This window comes from Phoenix dactylifera, unplaced genomic scaffold (assembly GCF_009389715.1).
Source record: "Phoenix dactylifera cultivar Barhee BC4 unplaced genomic scaffold, palm_55x_up_171113_PBpolish2nd_filt_p 000120F, whole genome shotgun sequence".
In the NCBI taxonomy this organism is placed as follows: Eukaryota; Viridiplantae; Streptophyta; class Magnoliopsida; order Arecales; family Arecaceae; genus Phoenix; species Phoenix dactylifera.
The window spans coordinates 1270717-1284063 of NW_024067688.1; the positions used below are offsets into that span (position 1 = coordinate 1270717).

The following is a 13347-nucleotide window of genomic DNA, read 5'->3' on the forward strand; positions in this document are numbered from 1 at the left end:
AATGCATTAGAAGTTGCAAGGAATGGACGTCCTAAAATGACCGGAATCTGAGACTGTGAGTTCGAAGCCGGATGTGTGTCCAATACGATAAAATCGACAGAAAAAAACTTGTCTACTTGGACTAATACATCCTCGATAATCCCCTTGGAATTTTAACTGACCTGTCAGCTAATTGCAAAGTGACGGAGGTTGGCTTCAACTCACCTAAACCAAGTTGCTCATATACAGAATATGGCAACAAATTCACACTCGCCCCTAAATCTAACAATGCTCGCTCTATCCTAAAGTCGCCTATGATGCATGAGATGGTTGGGCAACCTGGATCTTTATATTTAGGGAGAATGTTGTGCTGCAAAATAGCACTCACATTTTCAGTTAAAAATGCCTTCTTCTTAACATTTAATCGGCGTTTGACAGTACACAAGTCCTTCAAAAATTTGGCATATGAGGGTACTTGTTTGATTGCATCAAGAAGAGGTATGTTGATCTTTACTTGTTAAAAAGCTCAAGAATTTCAGAATTAGGTTCGAGCTTTTGCAACGGCTTTAACCGTTGTGGAAAAGGTGGAGGAAAAGGACATTCAACTTTCTCGTAGAAGTTGGGACCTCAACTTCTTCTTTGTCCCTTTCATCGACTTTGGGAGCATCAGAATTAGAAGTGACCTGCGGTCTCAATGGGACGGTCTGATCAATGACTTTCCATTACGCAAAGTCATGATGCTCTTTGCATGTTTGTATGCGAACTAGAAGGAGCCGTATTATTACTACCGTGCACTTGTGGGTTAGGTTGGGGTTGAGCTGGAAGCTTACCCTTCTCTTGGGTACTTAGGACGGTAGTCAACATTGACAATTGGTTCCTTATCTTCAAAATTTCGAGTATTTTGAGCATTGATATTAGCTTGACCTTGTAGAAAAGTTTGTATATTGCAAGGTATCCTCGATATTTGGCTTTTGAGAGGGTGGTGATGCAAAAGTAGATGTGCAGGTGGAGGAGCTGAATGGTGTGACTGTTGAGGATGATCATTTCTCCACCTAAAATTTGGATGATTCTTCCAACCAGGGTTATAGGTATTCGAGTATGGATCGTTATAAGGCTTTTGGTAGGAGTTCATAGCATTTGCTTGATCGTGCAAGACTTCTTTGAATGCCGGTATGGTGGGGCAATCTGTAGTGGTATGACCCGACATATCGCAGATACCACAACACTCGTTTCTAAGCTCTATAGTCTTGACAGGCTCAACCTTCCTAAGCTCAATTTCTTCTACCTTCCTAGTGAGGGCTGCCATTTTAGCATGAAGATCATCCTCAGTTCTGAGGTTGTAAAGGCCTCCCTGTACAGAGCTAGTAGGCTTAGGCAAAGACTTGTTGTTTCTATCCCCGTTATCCCAAAGTTGGGCAGTCTCAGCAAGGGAATCCAAATACTCCCATGCCTCATCAGGTTGTTTTTCTAAAAATCTACCATTGCACATGGTCTCTACAAACTGTTTCAACTGTGGAGATAAACCTTCATAAAAGAAGCTAATGGTTCTCCAAGTTTCGAACCGTGATGAGGGCATGAGAGAAGAAGGTCTTTAAATCTTTCCCAACATTCATAAAATGTTTCATTATCTTTTTGTTGGAAATTGCTGATATGTCTTTTCAAAAAGTTGGTCCTTTGTGTGGGAAGAACTTCTTTAAAAATTCTCTCTGCATATCTTGCCAAGTTCTTATTGATCTAGGTCGCAAAGAGTTTAGCCATGTTTTGGCCTTATCCTTTAGAGAGAAAGGAAACAATGTCAACTTGAGGACATCCTCGGTGACGTTTGGCACTCTAAATGTAATGCTCAATTCTTCAAAATCCTTTAAATGAAGATACGGACTCTCGGACTCTAACCCGTGAAACTTGGGCAGCAATTGAATTACCCCTGGTTTGATGTCAAAATGTCCTACATTATCAGGAAAAAATTATGCATGAAGGCTGACTAGTCCTAGCCGGTTGTAGGTATTGTCTTAGAGTCATAACATGGGGTTCGTTCTCGATTGTGGTGACTCCCGCATCTTCATTTAAATCAGCCATCTCACAAGGTGTGAGATATGCGAAGGAATTTCAGGGATGTCCTAAGGGATGATCTAAAGTTGTACGACTTAATCGACCGGTGTCGTCCCTATTCCACTTTAGCATGCAAAATATTTCCTCTCTTTTTTTTTTTTAATATAAGTACCAACTAAAGATACTAAAAGATACCCTAAAATAAAACAAAAATCTATTCACAATCAAACATGCAACAAAACATTACACCTCAATTTCTAATGTTTTTCTTAAATTTCTAGACAGCTCCTAACTGGTTTGAAGAGGACACCTAAGCCTCCAATCCGGTCTAATGAACCGAGTTGACCAGGTAAGCTCCCAGGTAAGTGGAGGGGTCACGATGCGTTCGCAAAGGTCCCACTTAAAACCCACTTGCCTCGAACAGATGAACTGTCTCCCTTATAGGGACAAAGCTTGCCTAGACATCAACTAAGCCACAGAGCGAAATTGGTGCAACTTTCGGTGGTCTTCGTCCTATTGAGCTCGAATGTCCTTAGGGGCCAACGTCTAGTTGATTTTAGTTAAGCTTAGGATATTTATGCACTGGGGTGATTTTTGGGCTAAGGACGAGTGATGAAATCCCGACCTTATCTTTTTAAATGGGTTCAGCCCTTAGAATATTTTATGCTGATGCCTTATACTATATGCAACAATCAAGAGATTTTTTTTTTAATGTTTTATGACATGACATTAAATTTCATTGAATAGGTGATCAAGCAAATTATTTATTTATTTTTTTAAATTTTATGAGTTGAAGTTTGAAATTTGAATTCTGAAATTTAAATTTGAAATTTTAGGTTTTTCCTTTTTTTTTATTTTTGAATAATCACCCTTGATCTTTTCTTAAAGTTTTTTTTTCAATTTTCAATTAGCAACAAGGGTTAATGAGATATATAACAATAAAATTCTGATTCTAAAAAAAATATAAAAATAAAAACAAGAAATCAGCAAGGTTTTATATTAATCTAATGGTCTTAAAAGTTCAGAATGTCAATCAGACCGTTCAGATTATGAAAATGTGTCTTGCACTAGCTGACCAAATTTGAGTCAAATCAGACGGCTAATTTCTATGATATCAGAGTTTGATGCAAACTGTGCAGGGAATTAAAAATAGTAGTAAAGATTTAATTTTTTTTTTCAAAAGAAAAATACTAACTACTAAGGTAAAAATTAAATCTAAAATTATACTAATAACTCAGCCGTTCCCGGCAACGGCGCCAAAAACTTGTGTGCAAAACTGCTCTCCCAAGTGCAGGAGAATCGCACAAGTAGTATAACTCGGAAGTCCGAGGTCGATTCCTCAGGGAACGATATAGATATTATTAGTGTAATTTCAGATGTAATTTTCAGAATTAAAAGCAGAGAATAATAGGTAATTAAACACGTTCAAGAATATAGAGAAGGCTAGGGATCCGGAATCTCCTTGACAATATTACTTTCAATAAATAAACTCGGCGATTCTTGATTAAGGATTAATATGATAGAGTGTTCTAATCATGGAGTATACAATCTGAAAACATGAATTCAACATCAAGTATTTATCGTGCCGGTTACGTCTACGACAAATCAAATCGAAACAATCATGCATCAATATATATAAACCATACAAGATCTATCTAATAAATAAATATGCAAGAATCCAAATCATACCAATGGATATAAAACATTAGAATACAAGTTTAGAGTGTACTTGATGAAAGCAATATGACAAGGGTTCATCCATCACCCTTTGCCAAAGAAATTAGCCACTCATTACAACATTAGTCCCTCTTTCATTTTCCTTTTCTCTTCTTTTCTTTTTTTTGTCTTTTCGGGAACAGGGGATACCCGATTTCCTTCTTCTCTTTTCCTTCAATGACAGCAGCCGGCTCCTCTGTTCTTCCTCTTCTTCTCCCCAAATTAGCCCGGCTCCTCTGTTTTTTTTTGAATGAGAGCTCCCTATTTTCGGATCAGAGGCCTCCTCATATAGATCCCCAAAGCCTATGGACAAGCTATGATTCCCCTGATCGTGCGTGGAGAGGAGCTGAAGATGGAGCGGACACGGTGGGGTGGATCTGGGAGGTGATCGCGGGCGGATCCTGTTAGATGTATGCCCTAGAAGCCAATCTGGCTGACACATTATTAATTCTAGGGACATAATTTTGTACTTGACTATTTATTATTAAATAAATAAAAGGCATCTTTTCATTCATATTGTTTATGTGTCTATGAATCGTCCAAGAAATTAATAAGATGATGATACATATTCTCAAGAGTTGAGAATTTGAGCCATGTATCATTGGTGATTAATTTCTAAATGCTCCTGATCAATGGATCATCACGAGGATGGTGATCGATCCGATCAGTGCACAGATCACTTTCCTTCTGGATGGATGAGACTTGAGTCCACAGTGTAGGGACACTGAAGTGATAGTGCAGGTGCTTGTTAGAGAACAAGGGTACTGAGCGTGACCACACAGAAGTCACTTGGATGTCTATCCACTCGTCAGTGACTTGCTTGATGTTGCAGTAGTGTGACTGGTCCTTTGACCTGCGGTGCTTCGGCTACTCACAGTGAGGTTATTGTAGTTTGACTGCACACATACATGGTCTCTAGCCATATGGGTCCATGCAGTGTAGATTGGCTGCAGTAAGTTCACTGTAGGAGTAGGGTATGCATCTACAAGGAATCTATCGACCTTGATAGATAAGGAGAGATTCTATGTGATTTATGAGACTGAGTTCGTAAGACCTCGGCCGGGGCGGATTGCATAGTGGAGAAAGAGTTTTTCCCTCTCGAACTTAAGTCGAATAAATTTTGACATATGACAGACGAAGGGGTTTGACGTGTTATCCATGACCTCCGTCTTGTAGGGATCCACGATAGAAGGGACTGTAACACATGACAACTGCACCTAGAGGTTCATCATTCTATTCTGCTGGGTAGCCATACATGCTGCTAGGTGTCACTGGTGGATGGTGGGACTCATAGGGATTATCTTGATGATCGATAAACCCTAATGAGTTGAGTTGGAATCGTTCCAACCCATTGAAAGGAGTTTCAATGATACTGAGATGGAGATCTCAATATGTCTCATTACCAGTCAGATTAGAACCTATGAGGTCACACACATTAGAGGTTCTGATTATTAGGATTGTCGATTTGTGATTTGGAATCACAATGTCAATTGTCAATAAGATTGATGTACAAAATAACCCACTAAGAGTTAGTGAGTTAAATGGAAGAATTAAATAATTATAATTAGATTATAATTGAGTCTTTTATTGCTGATTAATTGAGTCAAATTATGTTGGATCTGACCCAAAGAAATTTGACTCAAATCCTAGTCAAGAGTTGGCTAGATCGAGTCCCAAAAATTCTACCTAAATTCAGCCTTTTTCCTTATATGAAGCCTCCCTCTTAATGCCCTATTTTGAGGAGTCAAAATAGGTAAGAGGGGGCAGCCAAGAGGGCAAGGAAGAACGTGGCCCCCTCTCCTTCTTTGCTGGGAGCCAGCGCCCCTTGATTCAAGGAATCAAGGGGCCCGCCAATGCAAAAAAAAGGGGGAGGCGCCATGGAATCCTAGTGGGACTAGGACCCTTGGCGCCTAGGGTTTTGAACCATATAAAAGGGAGCCCCACGTCCCAGATTTTAGATAAGAACTTCTCCCAGCCGTGGGGCAGCAAGAGGGATTTTTTGGGGATTTTTTAAATCAGCAAATAGGGAGAGAAAAGAATAAAAAGGTGAAGGTTTTCTTCTTCCTTTGAAGGCTGCACAAGGTGGGATCCTTGTGATTTCTTCTTCCTTCTTCTTCGACATCCAAGAGAGGCTTTTGCAAGGAGCTAGCACCCCGGTGAAGCCCCATCTCTGATCTTCAGCAACCTCATGTGGATACTTGTAGAGGCCGGACGTTTGTGCGGCTACAAGGAACCAAACCACGATCATCGGTTGCGGTGTTCTTCTACCCGCACAAAGGTGAAGATGAGATCTTCATTTGAAATTTTATATTTCTAATTTTCTAGTAGTTTAACAATTCATAATTAATTATTAGATCTTAGTTTAGTCCCCATCTTAATTTAAAAGGGTTCTGAATCGTTTTGATTCAGAAAAATTTTGAAATCTACCCGATCCTGTTCCGGCGTATGCGATGCACCGGGCCCGGCATGCGGATTCCGCCGCGAACGTCGCGCCGCTGTGGGGCAATCCAACAGTGGTATCAGAGCCAGGTTTTGGGGATCCAATTAAGATAATAGTTAATTAATTATGAATTAGTTCTGATTTTTTAATTATTATGCATGCTGAAAAATTCTGCGTGCTGAAATTTCGTGTTGCTAAAAATTTTCAGCATGCTGATTTTGTTAGATCGATCATGCGATGTTAGTTTTAAAATTATGATATGATTATGATGTTTAAAATTAAGGTATTGCATGATCTGGATCTCAGATGGTTGCATAATAAAATTAAAATCAGATTAGATAAAATCATGCCATGAGATGCATGTGGTGATGATCATAGGATTCAAACCCTTTTGGTATCGAATGTAATGACCTGCGATGTGATCTGAAATGTCATGTAATTTTGCAGATGCTTGCATGCATCTTATTTAATATTTTGAGAGGCCTGCCGTGCCTCCTAAAAGGGAGATGTAATTTATTTTTATTTTTATTTTATATCTGGTTGTATTTCTGTGATGTGATGTACGTCAACGATCAAATCAAAGATGATGCATGAGATGAGCAGGGGTCTAAGCGGTTGATGGCGATTGGATCAAGAGTTGGTCAAGGATCGAATCAAGGAGGCTTGGAACCAATTCAAGAGTTGAAGACCAGTTGATCGATTGACGTGCATGTGCTTGTAATACGACCTAACTAGAATCCATGATCATCACCTATTTAAAGTTTAGCTTTAATTATTGCTGCGATCATAACTGCCTGCAATGTGCCATTTGCATGTGATGTGAATGAGAGTCGGGTAGATAGGTTTACATGTGATGTAGCAAACCCAATTGAGACCTAAATTAAAACTCCTCAATCAAGTCGAGAGTGAACCGACATGAGCAAGTCATATTAGATTATTGATCTAATTGGTGTCTAGGAAAGCATTAAAGGTGGTTACTTAATTAGGACCTTACTCTCTGAGTAAGGGGAGCCTCCCACCTGCTTACCTGGCCAATTGTTCGATTATCTCTTATGAAGAGCTCAAGTTGCAAACACTAAAGACCTGATTAACCAATATTAAGTCAATAGGTCTTCCACTGTGGTAGAGCTGCTAAGGCCTTTCTGATGTTGATTTGTCTCGGCTGGACACAGTGGTCAAGTTGCATCGGGGGGCTGGACCTCTCTATAGACATGAGATGTTGTAGGGTAAAGGTGGGGTTGGGCACCAATAACTGTTAGGTGAGGACCCAATGACGACTTTATTCCTACGGTTATACGGTGGGTCTGACTTAACTAAGAAATGGGACCAATAACTGTTAGGTGAGGTTTTCATGGCTTAGAGACCAAGTTACACTGCAACATGCTTCAGAAGCATTGTACAAGAGTTGTACATTCATCAATCTATGTGTCACCAATAACTGTTAGGTGAGGTGGCATGTAAATTGATGGGACCGCAGTACCCCCTAGAAACCCTAGTCGTGTGGGATTTCCGTTTCCCTACCAGGGGAGTGTGAGGGATTCGAGAAAATAGTGGGAGTTACATTTGTTCTAAAAGACCTTAGAACAGATTAGGATCAAGTACAAAAGTCTAACTAGAATCTTTACTCTCTGCAGATACAATGTCAGCTTCAAACCCTTTGACCCGTATTCTTGAGACCAACCGACTGACCGGAACCAATTACAAGGACTGGCTTAGAAATCTCAAAATTGTTTTGGACTGTGAGAAAATAGGCTACATACTCGATTCAGATATCCCCACACTACCAACACGTCCTACTGATGTTCAGCGTGAGATGCATAAAAAGTGGTTGGATGATGACATTAGAGTAAAATGCTATATGATGGCATCCATGTCAAATGAACTCCAATGCCAGCATGAAAATATGAAGACTGCTAGAGACATACTGGCACACCTGCAAGAGTTGTATGGTGAGCAGAGTCGCACAGCTCGTTTTGAAGTGTCCAAGAGGCTTTTCAAAGCGAAGATGCGCGAGGGGCAGTCTGTCCATGATCACGGTCTGACTATGATCAAGGATCTAGAGGAGCTTGAGAAGCTCGGTATGGACATGCACAAGGAATTACAAGTGGATTTGATCCTACAGTCACTTCCTGATTCATTTGGTCAGTTTATAGTAAACTACCACATGAATAAGATTGAATGCACTAAGACTGAACTGATAAACATGTTGGTAACTGCTGAGGGAGCCTTGAAAGGTTCAAGGGGCAATGTCCTTGCTGCTGAGTTGACTTCTGGTTCCAAGAGAAAGTCTACTTGGAAGAAAAAGAAGCCTGCTAAGAAGCAGAAGAAAGACAAGAAGCCAAAGAAGGAAGTTCAAAAGAAAAAGGCTAATGACAAAGGAAAATGTTTCCACTGCAATGTCGACGGCCACTGGAAAAGGAACTGTCCTTCATACCTCGAGAGCCTGAAGAACAAGAAGGCTGACACACCTTCAGAAGGTATAGACTTGCTTATAATTGAAACTAATCTAACGGTTTCTTCTACTTCCAGTTGGGTTATAGATTCTGGTTCTAGTGCTCATTTGTGCACTACCATGCAGGGTCTAAAAGAAAGTAGAAGGCTGGCGGAAGGTGCGGTAACCCTTCGGGTTGGCAACGGGGCAAAAGTTGCTGCTGTGGCTGTGGGCACCTACCATCTGCGACTACCGTCTGGTTTTAGTTTATTACTTAGAGACTGCTATTATGTACCTGTTGCTAGCAGAAATTTGATTTCTGTTTCATGTCTAGCACAGGAAGGTCATGTTTTTACATTTGACAAAGACTGCTGTTCTATTTATTTAAGAAATAAAATAGTCGCACGTGGTTTCATGATTGACAGTCTCTATCATTTACATATGGATGTATCTGTGAATGTTACCGAGCAAGAAGTGAGTGCCAAAGGATCCAAGAGATCCAGGATGAGATAAACCAAAGATATTTGTGGCACCTCAGGCTTGGCCATATTGGAGAAGACAGAATGAACAAAATGGATAAAGATGGGCTTCTAGGCTCATTGACTTCCGAGTCATATCCAGTTTGCGAGTCCTGTCTTCAAGGAAAAATGGCTAGACTGCCCTTTGTAGGACATGGGGAGAGGACCACTGAAATACTTACCCTAGTACATACAGATGTATGTGGCCCATTCGATGTGCTAGCCAGGGGACGTTATTCTTACTTCATTACCTTTACCGATGATTATTCACGGTATGGGTATGTGTATCTTATGAGACACAAGTCTGAATCTTTTGAAAAGTTCAAAGAGTTCAAGAATGAAGTAGAAAAACAAACTGGAAAACCTCTTAAGGCTCTTCGATCAGATCGAGGAGGAGAATACCTTAGTGGGGAATTCCGGGACTATCTCAAAGAAAACGGCATAGTCTCACAATGGACACCTCCGGGTACACCTCAACTCAACGGGGTGTCAGAGAGGAGGAATCGGACCCTATTGGATATGGTCAGGTCCATGATGAGCTTCACTGATTTACCTATGTTCTTTGGGGAGATGCCTTACTCACAGCGATTTATTTATTGAATAGAGTTCCCTCTAAATCCGTTCCTACCACACCATATGAGATATGGCATGGTAAGAAACCAAGTCTTGGTCATCTCAAGATTTGGGGATGTCCGGCCCACGTCAAAAGACTACAGGCGGACAAGCTAGAGGCTAGGACCATAAGTGCTCGTTTTATAGGATATCCTAAAGAGTCATTAGGATACAATTTTTACGTCTCAGAGGATCACAATGTGATTGTGAGCCGTCATGCCATCTTCTTGGAAAACCAGTTTATCCTTGATAGAGGCAGTGGGAGGAAAATTGAGCTTGAAGAGAAAGTCTCTGAAAAGCAACGAGTCATGATCCTATTGAACCCATTCATACAGAGCCAGTACACGATGTCCCTCGACCACCTCGTAGATCTAGTAGGGTCTCCCATCCTCCCGATAGATACTTAGGTATACTAGAAGAGGATACCGAGGAAATGTTCCTAGTGGGAGATAGGGATCACATACAGGATCCCAAAACCTACAACGAGGCGATATCTGATGTCGATTCTGAGAAATGGTTGGAAGCTATGAAGTCAGAGTTAGACTCCATGCATTCCAACCAAGTCTGGACCTTAGTAGACCCACCAGAAGGTATTGTACCTATTGGATGCAAATGGATCTACAAAAGGAAGATAGGTTCGGATGGAGAGGTAGAGACCTATAAGGCAAGGCTTGTGGCGAAAGGGTATAGTCAGCGCGAAGGCATTGACTATCAGGAGACCTTTTCACCTGTAGCCATGTTAAAATCCATCCGAACATTGCTTGCCATTGCAGCATTTCATGATTATGAAATCTGGCAGATGGATGTGAAAACTGCTTTCCTGAATGGATATCTTGATGAAGATATCTATATGGAACAGCCTTTGGGTTTCACTTCCAGTGATGGAGATCACAAGGTCTGCAAGCTGCAAAGGTCCATCTATGGACTAAAGCAAGCATCTCGGAGTTGGAACACTCGTTTCGATGACGCAATCAAAACGTTTGATTTCATCAAAAACGAAGAGGAACCGTGTGTTTACAAAAAGGTTAGTGGGAGCGCTGTCGTATTTCTCGTACTGTACGTGGACGACATCCTACTGATAGGGAATGATATTCCCATGCTAACCTCGGTCAAGGTCTGGTTGTCAAAAGAATTCTCCATGAAAGACCTTGGGGAAGCATCCTATATTTTGGGAATAAAGGTCTATAGAGATAGATCTAAAAGGATGCTTGGCCTTTCACAGAAGATGTACATTGAGGAGGTGCTGAAGAGGTTCAGCATGGAAAACTCCAAGAGGGGTCTCTTACCCCTTAGGCATGGAATTCATCTCTCCAAAAGATGTGCCCCAACACATCTGAAGAGATTCAACGCATGAGCAAGATTCCCTATGCATCGGCAATAGGAAGCCTCATGTATGCCATGCTGTGTACACGACCTGATATAGCTCTTGCTGTGAGTGTCACAAGCAGATATCAGTCGAATCCAGGTGAAGAACACTGGACAGCTGTGAAGAATATTCTTAAGTACTTGAGAAGAACTAAAGATTTATTCTTGGTTTTTGGAGGATCATCAGAGTTAAAGTAGAAGGGTACACAGATTCAGACTTCATGACTGATGTCGATGACAGGAAGTCAACATCTGGATATGTGTTCTTGTGCAATGGTGGTACGGTAAATTGGAAGAGTTCTAAACAACCGATCATTGCTGATTCTACTATGGAAGCTGAATACATCGCCGCCTCTGAAGCTGCTAAGGAAGGCTTCTGGTTCAAGAAATTCATTGCAGAGTTGGACGTGATGACATCAGATGCCATAACACTCTACTGCGATAATAATGGCGCCATAGCCCTTGCTAAGGAGCCAAGGTCTCATCAGAAGTCTAAGCATATAGAGCGGCGCTTCCATCTCATACGCGACTATGTTGAGAAGAAATATGTAGAGGTGCAGAGAGTAGACTCCGCGGATAACGTGGCAGACCCGTTCACTAAGCAGCTAAGTCAGCAAAAGACTGAAGCCCACCTTGAGAAGATGGGCTAGATATATGACTGATTGGCTTTAGTGCAAGTGGGAGATTGTTAGATGTATGCCCTAGAAGCCAATCTGGCTGACACATTATTAATTCTAGGGACATAATTTTGTACTTGACTATTTATTATTAAATAAATAAAAGGCATCTTTTCATTCATATTGTTTATGTGTGTTGCCCAGATAGACAACCCAAGAGGGGGGGTGAATTGGGTTTTAAAACAATTTGGATAATTTAAAACGTTATGGATGATTAATTAAAAACTATGCCAAGTTATTTAATTAATTACTATGTGCTGTGAGCAATATGAAATGAGAAGAGGAAGAGACAATCAATCACAAACACAAGTTTTATAGTGGTTCGGAGCTATCCCTTGCTCCTACGTCCACTCCCCAAGTTTCTCTTGGGAATACACTATAACCCCCTTGGATTACAGCCGGTTGTTTTGCAAGCTCACAACCAAACTTGTTGTTTTACGAGCTAACAACGAACTCGGTCGGTTTTCCCAGGCTCACCGACTAGAACCAACCCCGATTGTTTTCCCGGGCTCACAATCAAACCCTTTCACACGTTGGTTTTAAAACTGGCTCACCAACTAACCTTTACCCCTGATTCAATCCCCCGATTGAACAAGTAAATACACGTAGTAGAAAGAAAACAGAAAATAAGCTTCTCAAAAGCAGGTATGAAACAATATATTCAAGGATGAGTTTAGAAGCCCTCAAACGCTTTTAAGCTTAAGTAGAGGAATGGCTTCTTGACTCTGGTCTCCTCTTGGATGAGTGATCGACTTGAATGTAGGAGGAGGAAGCTTTGAATGCTGGGAGAAGTTGGTGGCGCAGTAAATGCTGATCTCCCCTTTTTCTCGTGAAGAGCACTTGCAAAGCTTGAAGACTTGAATGCTTGGAGTGGAATGTATGTTCTCTATTTTGCTACAGTCTTCTGTGGCTATTTAAGCCAACCCCCACGGAAACTAGCCGTTACTCCACTTTTTCTGGCCGTTCTGCACACTCTGCGCAGCCTGACAATGTGACCGTTGGTGGGTTGGAGTCGACTCGCGCGATCAGGAGTCGACTCGGCTGTAGCGGGAGTCGACTCAAGCTTTTCAGGAGTCGACTCGGCAACTGTTCCAAGTTTGAATTAAAGTTGCCGTCACGACTGGGAGTCGACTCGTCTTGGCCCGGAGTCGACTCGCCAACTTCTGGCGCTGACCTGGCAATTTTGGAGTCGGCTTTTCCTCTGTAGACCGTGGATACAAATTTGAATTTTGCCCTCTCGAGTCGACTCGACTGTCCTGGGAGTCGACTCGAATCTCAGAGCCCGAACTCCCGATTCTCTGTCTTTTGGCTCATCCAGTCTTGGAGTCGACTCGAACTTCCTTGGAGTCGACTCGGCTCTCAGTTTCCGAAAGTTGGTCTTCTGCCTTTTGACGTGAAGCTTGTCTTGGTGTCGACTCGAGCTGTCTGGGAGTCGACTCGAATCTCAGTGGCAGTAACATGGTTTTCTCTGTTGATGGTCGCACAATCTTGGAGTCGACTCGCGTAATGCGGGAGTCGACTCGAATCTCAGAGTCCATAAAACACTCTCTGACTTTTTCT

The 13347-nt window shown here is 41.5% G+C and overlaps 1 non-coding gene across 1 annotated transcript; it reads left to right on the plus strand.

The window, feature by feature from the left end:
• The first annotated feature begins 1537 nt into the window (after positions 1-1537).
• On the plus strand, positions 1538-1646 carry LOC113461461. The gene has a single exon (XR_003383731.2). It is a non-coding gene; the product is annotated as a small nucleolar RNA R71 (small nucleolar RNA).
• The last annotated feature ends 11701 nt before the right edge of the window (positions 1647-13347 follow it).